Source organism: Balaenoptera physalus (assembly GCF_965194825.1).
Source record: "Balaenoptera physalus genome assembly, chromosome: 2".
In the NCBI taxonomy this organism is placed as follows: Eukaryota; Metazoa; Chordata; class Mammalia; order Artiodactyla; family Balaenopteridae; genus Balaenoptera; species Balaenoptera physalus.
The window spans coordinates 3,456,896-3,470,989 of NC_138883.1; the positions used below are offsets into that span (position 1 = coordinate 3,456,896).

The 14,094-nt window shown below is 47.4% G+C and overlaps 1 long non-coding RNA gene across 1 annotated transcript; it reads left to right on the forward strand.

Annotated features, from left to right (window-relative positions):
* Positions 1 to 1,097: 1,097 nt before the first annotated feature.
* Positions 1,098 to 10,934, forward strand: LOC309655687. Its single transcript, XR_014260937.1, has 2 exons — positions 1,098 to 6,257; positions 8,378 to 10,934. It is a non-coding gene; the product is annotated as an uncharacterized lncRNA (long non-coding RNA).
* The last annotated feature ends 3,160 nt before the right edge of the window (positions 10,935 to 14,094 follow it).

Genomic DNA, 14,094 nt, shown 5'->3' on the forward strand with positions numbered 1-14,094 from the left:
AACCTGCTAAAAGAGTTGAAAGTGGTTGCCTGTGTGTAGCAGGGTAGAGGAAAGAGGAGTGGTAGAACAGGGGGCTGCTCTTTTTCATTATGAGCTTTCTAGAACAATTTTACCTTATTTTAAAAAATATTTTAATGTTATTGGAGTATAGTTGATTTACAATGTTGTGTTAGTTTCATGTGTACAGCAAAGTGATTCAGTTATACATATACATATATTCATTCTTTTTTAGATTCTTTTCTCATATAGGTTATCACAGAATATTGGGTAGAGTTCCCTATGCTATGTAGTAGTTCCCTGTTGGTCATCTAGCTTATATATAGTAGTGTGCGTGTGTTCATCCCAAGCTCCTGATTTATCCCTCCCCCCGACATTTCCCCTTTGGTAACCATAAGTTTGTTTTCAGTATCTATAAATCTGCTTCTGTTTTGTAAATAAGTTCACAATTTTATATTTATTTATTTATTTATTTATTTTTGGCTGCATTGGGTCTTTGTTGCTGTGCGAGGGCTTTCTCTAGTTGCGGCGAGCGGGGGCTACTCTTTGTTGCAGTGCGCAGGCTTCTCATTATGGTGGCTTCTCTTGTTGCAGAGCACGGGCTCTAGGTGCGCAGGCTTCACTAGTTGTGGTGCACGGGCTCAGTAGTTGTGGCTCACGGGCTCTAGAGTGCAGGCTCAGTAGTTGTGGCGCATGGGCTTAGTTGCTCCACGGCATGTGGGATCTTCCTAGACCAGGGCTCAAACCCGTGCCCCCTGCATTGGCAGGCAGATTCTTAACCACTGCGCCACCAGGGACGTCCCCACAATTTTATTTTTTAACTATATATTACTTTGAAAAAATTAAAAATAATTTTAGGTTGTAATAAGAACTATGAAAGCAGTAACAAGTTCTGAGAATTCTGCTATATTCTAATAACCCTATTCCGTAAAGTTGGAAATCAAGGATTCAAGATAGGTGTTTGTGACCTGTGCAGGAGATCAGATTCAGGAACATCAGAAGATGAGAGCTTAGAGGTCTACATTTTCATACTGACAGTAGATCAAGCCTACCATCAACATCCTGAAACAAACATCAAGTTGTACCCGTTCAACAAGTACAGCATTCTCTACGTCAAACATACCTCAGTAATGTGGTTTAAGTACACACACACACACCCCCTCATTTTACTGAGCTTTGCTTTATTGTGCTTCACAGATACAGCATTTTTTTACAAATCGAAGGTTTGTGGCAACCCTGCATCCAGCAAGTCTATCCATGCCATTTTTCCAACAACATTTGCTCACTTTGTGTCTCTGTGTCACATTTTGCTAATCCTCACAATATTTCAAACTTTTTCATTATTTGTTATGGTGACCTGTGATCAGTGATCTTTGATGTGACTACCATGACTCCCTAAAGGCTCAGATGATGGTTAGCATTTTTTAGAAATATTTTTAAATTAAGGTATGTACATTTCTTAGACATAATGCTATTTATTGCACACTTAATAGACTACAAGATAGTGTAAATATAACTTTTATATGCACTAGGAAATTAAAAAATTCGTGTGACTCACTTTATTGCAATAGTTGCTTTATTGCGGTGGTCTGTAACCAAACCCACAATATCTCTGAGGTCTGCCTATACATATATATTCCTGAAAGAGCTACTTAACAGCAAGACAGATTCACAGTATATATTCCACCAAGCATGTTAATCGGAGTTCAGTGAACCAAGAAGCATTCTCAATCTTTATATGACATTGGTAATAAAGAAGCATTAGATTTTGCCTTTGCACATTCAGAAAGCCATTTTAATCTGAATAGTCTTCAGGACTCCCCCAGAAATCCTCAGTTATCCTTAAAGCCGAGAAAACCCTGCAAGTGAGCACTAACAGTCTTACAGAAAGGCTGTGTAACCTGGAAGTATGAGCTGACTATGTATGGTTATGTCAAGTCTTATACTGACTTGATATGACTATTATTGGCAGTAGGTGAATTATTGGTCTTCTGGAGGAGGAGGAGTATACATCCAAACCCTCTGCCGTGACCTCAGGGGGGTCAAGTTTTTCTTTACCCCTTCATTTTGGATTTGGCCATGTGACCTAGCTTTGGTCAATGCTAGTGAACGTGATGTGAGCAAAGGCATGAAATGTGCTTGTGCATGGGCATTTGGGCTTGCTCTCTTACACTCTGGTATTCTGCCATGAAAAGAGCTTCCCTGTTATAATTTCAGCCCAGATCCCAGAATGAGACACGTGAAGCAGAGCTGCCCTAGCTAACTCTCACATGTGTAGGCAAGAAATAAATGCTTGTTGTTTATACTGCCGAGCTTCTGTGGTTGTTTGTTACACAGCATTATTGTGTCAGTATCTGACTAATACATACTCCAAGTTAACCTTTCATGTGGTATTCCTAATACATGGCACACAGCTGAAAACTGAGACTGTATTTTGTCTCAAATAGTGTTACAGGTTGGGTTCTCCAAGAAGCAGATGCTAAGATGGAGTTAGGAGTACAGATTTACTGAAGAATAACACCGGTGAGGGGTTCTTCCCTGGTGGTGCAGTGGTTAAGACTCAGCTCCCAATGCAGGGCACTGGGGTTCGATCCCTGGTCAGGGGACTAGATCCCACATGCATGCCGCAACTCAGAGTTCACATGCCACAACTAAGGAGCCCGCTGGCCTCAACTAAGACCTGGCACAACCAAATAAATAAATACATAAATAAAATATTTTTAAAAAAGAAAAAAAAGAATAACACATGTGAGGGGGCAGCCATCAGACAACAGGGCAGAAGTGCAGACCTGGCAAAATATCTGCTGGCCCAGCAGGGAGCTCCAGAGCAAAGACTGCTTCATAAAGAAGCCCTGCGCCAGGGGAAATGGCTAGGCCCTCGTGCTGCCCCCTGGCCCAGTCATTGACTAGGGACTGCCCAGGAAAGAGAGTGTCCTGGTCAGTCATTGGCTGGGAGATGCCCTGAAGAGAGCATGACCTCAGCTGGAAAGCTGAGATGGACCCTGAAGGAGAAAAAGCTGGAGCTGGTCAGCTCGGCACACTCCTTGCATCTGGGCAGCTAGTCCTTTCTTGAAGGGGGATCTGAGCTGCACATGGCCATGCCTTCCAGAGGTAGCTTTAAGACAGAAGGAGCATTGGACTTGCCTGGTGGTCCAGTGGTTAAGACTCCGTGCTTCCACTGCAGTGGGTACTTGTTCGATCCCTGGTCAGGGAACTAAAGATCCCGCGTGGCGTGACCCAAAAGGAAAAAGAAAAAAAAAAAAAAAAAGACAGGAGGAGCATAAAAGATCATGAAAGCCACAGAAAGCTAGTGCGCTAGTTGACAACCTAGTAGTGGATGAATGACCTATAATTCAATAGTGCTACCTATTCCTTTTCCAGATGTCAAACAATACAGAACTCTTGATTTTACCCCTAAACTTACTCTTCCCCAGTCTTTTGCACCTCCATAAACAGCAGCACAACCACCCACAAAATCGCTCAGGTCAAAAACCTAGGTGGAACGAAAAGACAACCCTCAGAATGGGAGAAAATATTTGCAAACAAATCAACAGAAAAAGGATTAATCTCCAAAATATATAAACAGCTCATGCAGCTCAATATTTTAAAAAACCCAATCAAAAAATGGGCAGAAGACCTAAATAGACATTTCTCCAAAGAATGGTACAGATGAACCCGTTTGCAAGGCGGAAATAGAGACACAGATGTAGAGAACAAACGTATGGAGACCAAGCAGGGAGAGCAGGGCAGGGGTGGTGGTGGGATGAATTGGGAGATTGGGATTGACATATATACACTAATATGTGTAAAATAAATAACTAGTAAGAACCTGCTGTATAAAAAATAATAATAAAATAAAATTTAAAAAAACACTAGGTGTAAAAAAAGAGCTTTTGAAAATTAAGAAGTATAATTGCCAAATTAAAAAGTATGGTTGCTCATTGTAATAGACCACAATGAAAGATTATGGTATTTATTGAAGTCAACAAATTCATCTAAAGAAAGCTGCTGCTGATCTTCAATCAAACGTACAAACGTTTTCTTTATTAGTCCATCTTTCTTCTGCTTTTTAATTTCCTATCTGGGAATGTCCTGATTCTCATAATCTTCCTCATCTCTACTGCTTTAAGGTTCATTATCTATTTCTCTTGGCTGTCATGATTCTTCTCCTTATCTTCATGATTTTGACCATAAGAATTTTTAGTTGTTGTGATATAATGACACTTTTTAATGTTTCAAACTTTCTGTTCATCTTCTTTCATTTTGTGTTTCACGTCCACTAGTTTACCTCTTTCTCGTCATATCTGAATTTTGGTGTGATCAATAATTCAGAAAGAATATACAAAATTCATCTGACATTAACACATACGAATAACAGTTCAAATGGGCTTCCACTTCTGTGTTGTATGGCCCCCCATTGTCATAATCAAAGGTTCTTATACTTCATACGTTGACTTATTGATGAAAATGTGTGGGAGCCTTGTCACAGGGACACTTGTTTCTGCGCTGTGTTGCTGCTTCTGGTACAGTTTTGCGTGACAAACTTCACTAGGATAAGATACATCAGATAACGGCAGTTTGCATTCCAATTGACTGGGATGTAGAAAACACATGACGTCACACATGGGTGTAGTTGGCTATTTGAGGTATTGCTACTGCTTCTTGGAGAGGACACAGGATTTTGGATCAAGTCTATTTCGTGTATTTCTTATCAAAACAGAAAAAAAAATGTGTGATGTGTTTATAATCGTGTCCACTGCATTCCAGAGTATATCCCTAATCAGTGCCTGGTCTCTTCTGACCAGGCACTGATGAGAACTGAATCCTCCTTTTACATCTCACACCTCTGGTAACTGGAAGAATTTTCACCAGCTAACTCCTGGCTTCATGTATTTCAAACCTTGCTTCTCTCCCACTTCGCACGCACTTCCGTTGCCAGGCACCGTAGGATACCTTCCCATCTCCTTGAAACTGCTGGTCCTGCACCCTTGACTTGCTGGGCAAGCTAGTGACAGCTGACTGCACAGAGAAGAGACCCAGTCACATCCGCCCCACCCAGGAACCCAAACCAAGTGTAGCTCTCCAGCAGGGGGAGGAGGGTGTCAGTGGAAATGGAGCAGGAAGAGTGGTCTGAACCATTTGCGGTGAAGTAGCTTAATTTTTCAAGACTTACAAAAATGTGAGCACATTGCTAGGCCCGTCCAAGGGGGCCCGTGCAAGTGAGGGACCCTTCGTGGTAGGTCCACCTCCCCTGTTAATGGTAACTGTTCCCCAAAACATGCCAAACTCCCCATTCGACTCCCAATCAAGAACGCACTCTCACATCTAGACCAGGGGACTTCTCTTTCGTTTTTTTTTTTTTTCTAATTTATTTTATTTTATTTATTTTTAGTTTTGGCTGCGTTGGGACTTCGTTGCTGCGCGCGGGCTCTCTCTAGTTGCAGCAAGCGGGGGCTACTCCTGGCTGTGGTACGTGGGGCTTTTCATTGTGGTGGCCTCTCCTGTTGTGGAGCACAGGCTCGGTAGTTGTGGCGTGTGGGCTCAGTAGTTGTGGCTCGCGGGTTCTAGAGCGCAGGCTCAGTAGTTGTGGCGCACGGGCCTAGTTGCTCCGCGGCATGGGGGATCTTACCGGACCAGGGCTCGAACCCGTGTCCCCTGCATTGGCAGGCAGATTCTTAACCACTGAGCCACCAGGGAAGCCCGGGACTTCTCTTTCGACTGCCTCCCCTTCTTTCCTCTCTGTTCCTTCTTCTTTCCCACGGGTACCGCTAGGTGCTTCCCCAGGCAGCCCTTGCTTCCCCAGGAGGGAGCCTCTGCGTCGCCCTGATCAGGCCTCCAGGATCCAAGCTGGGCATGCAGCAGCAGCAGCGAAGGCTCTGAACATCTATCCTTTTCATAATTTTTGTCACCATCACATTATTTTGCTTCTCTTCAACTTCTGCTCATCGTCCTGTCCTCCAGCTTCAGATGAGAGCCCTTCAAATAGTTCCCACCCGTCCCATCGGGCAGTCTGGGTTCAGCCATCCCGGCTTTGCCAGTGGTTGGTTACATCAGTACTGGTCTACGAGAAGAGCTTGCACCAGAATGCAAACCGTCTTCATTCCTGCGCACACGGCTGAGTTCAGCTGACTTCCTTTTGTAGCCAGCTTTATCAAGGGAGCGGCGTGCTGAGTCCGTCCTGGGGCGAGCAGTCAGGGAAGAGCTTGTGGTCTGGTAGCCAGTCCACAGATCACACTTGGAGCAGCCCTGTCTTTTAGGGGGTGAGTTACAGTCTCAGGAGCTTTGTGAAGAACCTCTCACTTCCCTGCCTGAGTTCAGAACTACTTGAGAGACACAAGAGTTGGACAGGTGGCGATTAAGCTATTAGCTTTATTACTGAAAAGCTGATTAGAAAGAAGGGTTATACATCTGTGGCCAAAGACACTTCCCTTTGAGTTCAAATTGCTTTTGAATTCATTTTACCCGCCCTGCCCCAGTCTGGTGGGACCGTGGCAGACCCCTCCCTGGGGCGTAGAGCCGGCCAGGATACGTGCGATCTGCAGATAGGTGATCAGAAGAGGATTGATTTGAGAGTGTTCAGTTCTCCTCCAAAACATCACCAGTCATGTCCTCTAAGAGAGGAGGAAAAGGTGCAGGATGGGATGAGAGACCAGAAGTGTTAGGTGAGCAGTCAGGGGTCCTAAACCTGCAGGCCATGGCTTCTGAGGATCTGTGAAGTCCCTGAAATGGAACAGGGTGTGTGTGTGTGTGTGTGTGTGTGTGTGTGTGTGTGTGATATTTTTCTAGAGAGTCTATAGTAGGTGTTGTGGTACTTTGACCAGATCCCTTTAACCCACGACCCGGGGCTGCTATAAGTATTGGCTGTTAGTCACAGCTTCCCCCTTCTTTGACGAATGTTCCTTGACCAAAAGGGAGCCCCAAGCCAGAGGGGCTATACCTGCCCCCACCAGGGGAAACTGACTGCCTTGGGGGGTCAAAGGCCACCCCCTGGCCTCAAGGTGGGAACACCTGTGTAGTGCAGCTCATGCTCCTGGGCGTCTCCTGAGGTCAGGCTGAGCTCACCTCCCGCTGAGACCACCTTCTGGCTTAGCCCTTCTCCCCTGCCCTAGCCTGCGTCCCTCACTCTCTTTCTCCTTGGAGCACTCCCTCCAAAAATCACTTGTACAAGAACCCCTGACTCAGGCTCTGCTTCCAGGAACCTGACCCAGTTCAGGGCTCATTAGCTCTCATCAGGTTCTGACAGTGGCTTATGATCCTGAAGTGGGTTGTATAGTGACCCCCAAAAGATATATGTCCACAGCCTAATCCCTGAAACCTGTGAATGTCACCTCATTTGGAAAAAAGGTCGCTGTAGATTAAGTTAAGGATTTTAAGATGAGATCATCTGGGATTATCCTAAATCCAATGACAAGTGTCCTTAAGGAGACACACAGAGGAGAGCCACTCAGACGCAGAGGAGAAGCCACTTGCAGTTGGAGGCAGAGATTGGAGTGATGCGGTCACAAGCCAAGGACACCTGGAGCCACCAAAGTCTGGAAGAGGCAGGGGGATCCTCCCCTAGAGCTTTTTTTTTTTTTTTAATTTATTATTATTATTATTTTTGGCTGCGTTTGGTCTTTGTTGCTGCGCACAGGCTTTCTGTAGTTGCGGCGAGCGGGGGCTACTCTTTGTTGCGGTGCGCGGGCTTCTCATTGCGGTGGCTCCTCTTGTTGCGGAGCACGGGCTCTAGGCGCGTGGGCTTCAGTAGTTGTGGCACGCGGGCTCAGCAGTTGTGGCTCGCGGGCTCTAGAGCGCAGGCTCAGTAGTTGTGGCGCACGGGCTTTGTTGCTCCGTGGCATGTGGGATCTTCCCGGACCAGGGCTCGAACCCGTGTCCCCTGCATTGGCAGGAGGATTCTTAACCACTGCGCCACCAGGGAAGCCCCTCCCCTAGAGCTTCAGGAGGGAGTGAGGTCCTGCCAACACCTTGGTATCGGACTCCTGGCCTCCATAAATTTCTGTTCATGCCACCCAGTTGTGATCATTTGTGACAGCAGCCACAAACACCTCCCAAAGGTTAGGAATTCCTTACAGTTCTTGAAGCTGGAGTCCTTCCCCATGGAACTACGAGAGCCTGAACTACTGTCCCCACCCCCGCCTGCGGCACTGGAGCTGCCAGAGTCCTCACCCCCAGGCCCTCTTAAAGGGCTGAGCTCATCAGGGGAAATGGCCTATGCTTTGCCGAAATCACTGCATAAGGCAGCAGCTTTTCTGTCCCTGAAGCTGTTTCTGCCTTCTCTCAGCATCACTCTACTTGGTATCATCCCCTCATCAGTGGATCTATCCCTTCTTTGTTCTTCTTGCTCTAAGAATAACCTTAAAGACCTTTTTGTTTTCCTCAGGGTTTCTGGCAAACCGCTGCACTTCCTGACACTGTTTCTGGGGATTGTGTCATTTCCCAGGATCCATCTCTGGTGATGCTCTCCTTCATTTGTATTTTGTCCGTCCTCTCAAAACATGAGCTCAGCAGGGAGCTGGGGCTGGCGCGCTGATCTCCACTACTGCTTCCCTCTCCTCGCCTTCATCATGATTATTCATGATTTATAATCAGGATGTCTTTTTAAAGAAGCTCCCTACTTGATAGTAGGTGACAGAATAAAAGGTTCTTGATTAAATGGTGGCTCTTTTCTGCTCCCTGAAGGTCAAAAGCTAATGAAATACTTTGATCGAAATGAATTTTGCTATTCTTTGCTATAAAAATAGCAAAAATCTTCCAGGAGGGGTTGAACAGTTGTTCGGGTGGAGGCTTTTAGAGGTCAGGAATCATTGATCCGAGGGCTGCTTCTGAGCAGGGAACTGGAGAAGGCAGACTCGGCGCGGCCTGCGCACGGATGTGATGTAATGCCTCGCATGCCAGGCGCCTAGTTCACGGAACTCTCCCTTCTCTGCTTGGACCCTTGTTACAGCTTTCTAGTTGTCTCCGTGCGCCCAGGCTTGGGACCCTTGAATCCCAATCCCACCAAGCCGCCAAGAACACAAATCTCCAAATGGCCTGCTGTTTCCTGCAGGCTGGAGACCACTTCCCTCCGTTCAGCCCCGGGCCTTCCAGATCTGGGCCTGCCTCTTCCACGGGCCCGCCTCCCCACGTGGCTCCCTGCCTCCCAGCTGCTCTTGCCACACTGCTTCTCCCCTCACGCCTTTGCACACGTGGTCCCCTCCACCTGGCGTGCCCTTCCTCCGCCCTAATCCCTCTCTTCCTTGTGACTCAGCTCAGGTGTCATTAGCCATCGGGAAGCCTCCTCTGGCCCTCACTGTGCTCCCATCACACCCTGAGCCTAGTTTTATCATTACACTTACGTCGGGGAGTACAATTACCTCTTCTCATGTCTGTCTCCCCAACAGTGAGTTCCCAAAACCAAGAAATGAGTCTTGTGGACCCTGGACTCTCCAGATCTAGATCAGTGTGTGTTGAATGAAGGTTGAATGAAATCTCTTGTCTCTTGGAAGGAACATCAGGCATTTAGCAATGCCTATTCTCTATTCATCTACCTTATAAATAAATTATTTTAAAATGTTTAAAATACTTTCTTATCCAGAAAGAAAAAAAACTAGAAAATTTTATAATAGAAAATCCATTTAGCTTTTTCATTATTTTTATACTTCTGCCAACTGCCAAAAATTATCTGAGGCAACTTATAATGAAAGGGAAAATATCAAGCCATTAAACCACAGCCCTCCACCACCACCCTCACCAGTAACAGACTTCTGCTTACATCTTATTGGCTGGGACCGGGTCACATGACCCCTCTAACTGCTTAGGGGCAGGGAAAGCAAGTACAGCTTTCCAGCCTTCATAGTGAGAGCTGTCAAGGGAGAGGCGGTTGGAAATAACTGATTAGACAACCAAGAGTGTCTGCCAGTGAATGTAAGTAGCATTTAACAGTCATTAATTTAGGTTCTTATGTGACCCAGGAGTCCTGCTCATGAGCAGATATGTTTCCATCTCTTCAATTTGGAAGACACTCTGGGCTCTACCTAAGAAAGGAAATGCACTCTTCTTCTGAGGTCTTCCTTCCTGAGAATGCTGGAAGATGCTTACATGATGTACCAGTCAAACTCTTTGGGTGCAACTAACAGGATCCCAACTCTCAGGGGCCTAAATGAAAAAGCCGAACCATGGGAGGTGCAGGGGGGGGGGAGCTTGATTCCACGCCTGGATCTTGAGATCTTCTCCCCATCCTGGTGACATTCACTCCCCATGATGCCAGACTTATGGCCTCAACATCCCAGACTCACATCCATCCGTATAACCTTGAATCTGAATGGAAAATAAGCTTCTTCCCAGCAATTCTAGTTAGAAAGGTCTGATTGGTCCGATTTTAATTGAATCCTGTCCTGAACCAATCAGTGCGTCCAGAGTCACAGGTTAGGATGGGATAGGAGCATGCCCCAAAGGAACAAAGGTACTGACACCAGAGGAAGGGGATGGAAGAAACACCCAGGGGACAGAAACAGCGTCCACCACGCTGGTGGGTGACCATCTTCCAGGCTGCTGTGCCGCTGGTCTCTAGTTCTAGCGCTGCTGCTGAGACACGATGACAAGTCAAAATCATCTCCCACTTCCTGAGCACTTACTATGTACCAGGCATTTCCCATGGTTAATAATCCGCCTGCCAATGCATGGGACAGGGGTTCGAGCCTTGTCCGGGAAGATCCCATATGCCACTGAGCAACTAAGTCCGTGCGCCACAACTACTGAGCCTGCGCTCTAGAGCCTGCGAGCCACAACTACTGAGCCCACGTGCCAAGAGCCCGTGCTCTGCAACAAGAGAAGCCACCGCAATGAGAAGCCCACGCACTGCAACGAAGGGTAGCCCCCGCTCGCCGCAACTAGAGAAAGCCCGCGCACAGCAACAAAGACCCAACACAGCCAAAAATAAATAAATTAATTTTTAAAAATTATACAAAATAATCACAGGAAGTAGGTATTATCATTCCCATTTGGCTGATGAGGAGAAACCATCACAAGGCAAGTATGTGATAGAGCCTGAATGTGAACCCAGGTTTTTGGTTCCAGGGCCTGTCAATACAGAGGACAGAAGTTAGTGATTTACAGAAGTCATGTCATTCATGCGTTTAGCTTAAACACACACACACACAGCCATGTAACCAGTGCAGGAATCGTGCCCACCGCTGTGTCAATATGCCCTGGTCACCATTGCCTGTGCCCTCACATGGTTCCAGTGAGCAAACAGCCTTGTTTTTCATACAACTTGGCCCCTAAAATCAAATTAACCACCCCATCTGGTGCTCAAGGAGGAACCATCACCAGTTCCAGGCTGGAGGAAAACCCACTGCACACATCTACAAACAGACGCCCTCCCAGGGGGGGTTTCCAGGGGGACTGCCCCCCGAGCCACCAACTGTGCAACCCAACCAGAGCTTCAGACGCTCCAGTTCAGCTCGCCTGCATCGTCAGAACGGTGCTGCTGGGTGGAGCCTGGAAAAATAAGCACCAAGTTCCGGTTTTGCTGCAGGCCCTCTAGCCTGTCCAGCACCAACGGCAGACGTGCCGCCTTCCTCGGGAACGGGAGTTGGGGATGAGGTGAACGTCCTCGAGGTCACCCAGCTCCCTTTCCTCTGACTCTGTCCACCTTTCTGGTCCCCAAGTTGGCTTTCGAAGCAGGACGAGAACATGCCACATATGTCAATCCCCTTGACAGTGACAGGACAAGTCTAAGGAAGACGGGCGTGTCCTACTGGGGCAGGTCCAAGTTCATCCTGTGCCCCCCTCAGGTCCTGGCAGGTAGCAGGTGCTCGGCACGTGTGTGTTCGAGGTATCTGTCCTCATTCGGGGGTTCCCTCTCGCAGAGCCTCTCTCACCGGCTTCGTTGCCCCCCAACCCGTGTCGTGGTGACTTGCTGGCCGATCACCGGGTCTGCTTCCAGGTGTTAATGTTGCGGCTGCTGCTGTCGTGGCTTGAACACTTCTCCTCCTGACACCTGGCAAAACCCTGGCTCCGCCCCCGCTGGGCTCTGCCTTTACCAGGAGCTGGCTGCTCGTCTCTGCCGTGTTTGGTTTGGAAGTCCGGAAGACGGTGTTCGTGCCGCCCGTGGGGTGCTTGTTCACTCGGACCCAAAAGAGGCCGAAGTGCCCCCTGGGCGTCGGGCGTGTGTCTGGACCCGCCGCCCAGTCTGTCTCTGGGAGCACACCCCCGTCCCACTCTCTGGGTCACCAGGCTCCCGTGGGAGAGATCCCCACCTCAAGGGAGCCAGCCACGTGTACTGTTTGTATTGTTCAGGGTAAGGGGACTAAGGTTTAAAATTCCTGCCCTCAACACTTCCAGGTAGCTCACCAGCCATCCACGCCACCCTTGGTGAGGGGTGAGGGCCACAGAATGGCAAACGTCGCTATCATCGCTGTTCATTCCCTTGTCTGCCCATTCTTCCTTCGCTGCACTAGCGTCACCTCAGGGCCTGCTAGGGTCCAAGCGGTGCCCAAGAGCGTGCCAGGTCCCTGCCTGAGTGCACCTGACATGCAGTACAGGGCTAGAGTGCACGCGAGAAAAGTACTGGGAAGGAGCAGAAAGGCATCCAATTCCCTGGGCTCCCAGAAGAGGTGGCTCTGGAGCACCTGCCCACGGAGGGAAAGCGCTGGGGCGTGGGGGGTGCGGGGCGGGGAGGTGGTTGGAGTGACGGATCCTGAGAGGAGAGTGCTGCTGGCCGGAGGTGGGTGGCGGAATGAAGGCAGGGCCTGGCAGGCTGTGCCGAGGAGTTTGGACTTGACCCCGAGGTCAAAATGAGCCATGGAGCAGGGATTCAAATCCGTGGCCAGTAAAGACATGAAAAGATATGATTACTAATCTAGGAAATGCAAATTAAGATCACAGTGAGAGGCCACTGCACACCCACCAGGTTGGAAAACAATCTTTACTATGTCACAGCAAGTGATACTGATGATGCAGAGCAACGGGAACTCTGCTGGGAGTGTCGACTGACAACATTGTTTTGAAAACAATTTGGCTATATTGACTAAAACTGAAGAGTTCAATACCCAATGAAACATGGAAATGTTACTGGAATATCCACAGCAGCACTGCTTGTAATAGCAAAAATCTGGAAATAACCCAAATGTTTACCAACAGAACAGATTCACAAACTGTAGTGCAGTCGTGCGGTGGAATATTATACAACAGGAAAAACAAATAACTACAGTTATTTGAGTCAATATGAACAAACAGTGTTGAGCAAAAAAAAAAAGTCACAGAATACATGTGATAACCATTTATTTATGTTCAAACACATCCATCTTTTAAGGACACACACACACACACACACACACGGTAAAACAGAGCACTTCAACATGATTGGTGGGGAATTCCCTGGCGGTCCAGTGGTTAGGACTTGGCGCTCTCACTGCCGAGGGTGTGTGTTCAATCCCCGGTCAGGGAAGTAAGATCCCACAAGCTGCGTGGCACAGCCAAAAAAAAAATTAAAAAATAAAGCTCATTAAAAAAATTAAAAACATGATCGGTGATGTCGAATAACATTCAGCAGGGTGGCCCTACATGGCTGCTAATACTATACTCTCTCTAGCTGATATATATATATATACACGATAGATCAGCATCCTGAGAGAATTCACTGAGTTTAATGCCCCTCACTGCTGCCATCCTCCCTAAAGGAAAAACGTTGGGAGGCTTGCCAACCCTTCTGGTTTTAAAGGGGGAATTTTAAAATAATAATTTTATTTATAGATTTTTTTAAAAAAAGAGATTAGATGAGATAGCATTAATGACAGGAACACCAAGGCCTCTGAGAACACAGGGGCAGGTTGCTAATCCACGGCGGGGTGGTGGGCGCAGCAGTGATCACGACCGGCCGGCTTCCCGCCCCTAAGAACACCCTGGGGTTTCTAGAGCACGAAATTCTTCACCAGCCCCTTCATACACTTGTCAGCTTTAATTCCCTAGTTATTTTAATTTGGATAATGAGATTGAACGTTGACTGAAATGTCGTGTTGGGTGGATTAACTTCTCCTGTATTTTTAAATGAAATGCCAAGTTGTTGGAAGGGTTCGGAATTTACAGGCAGCATGTTGTCGGCGTGCTGCTCAGAAT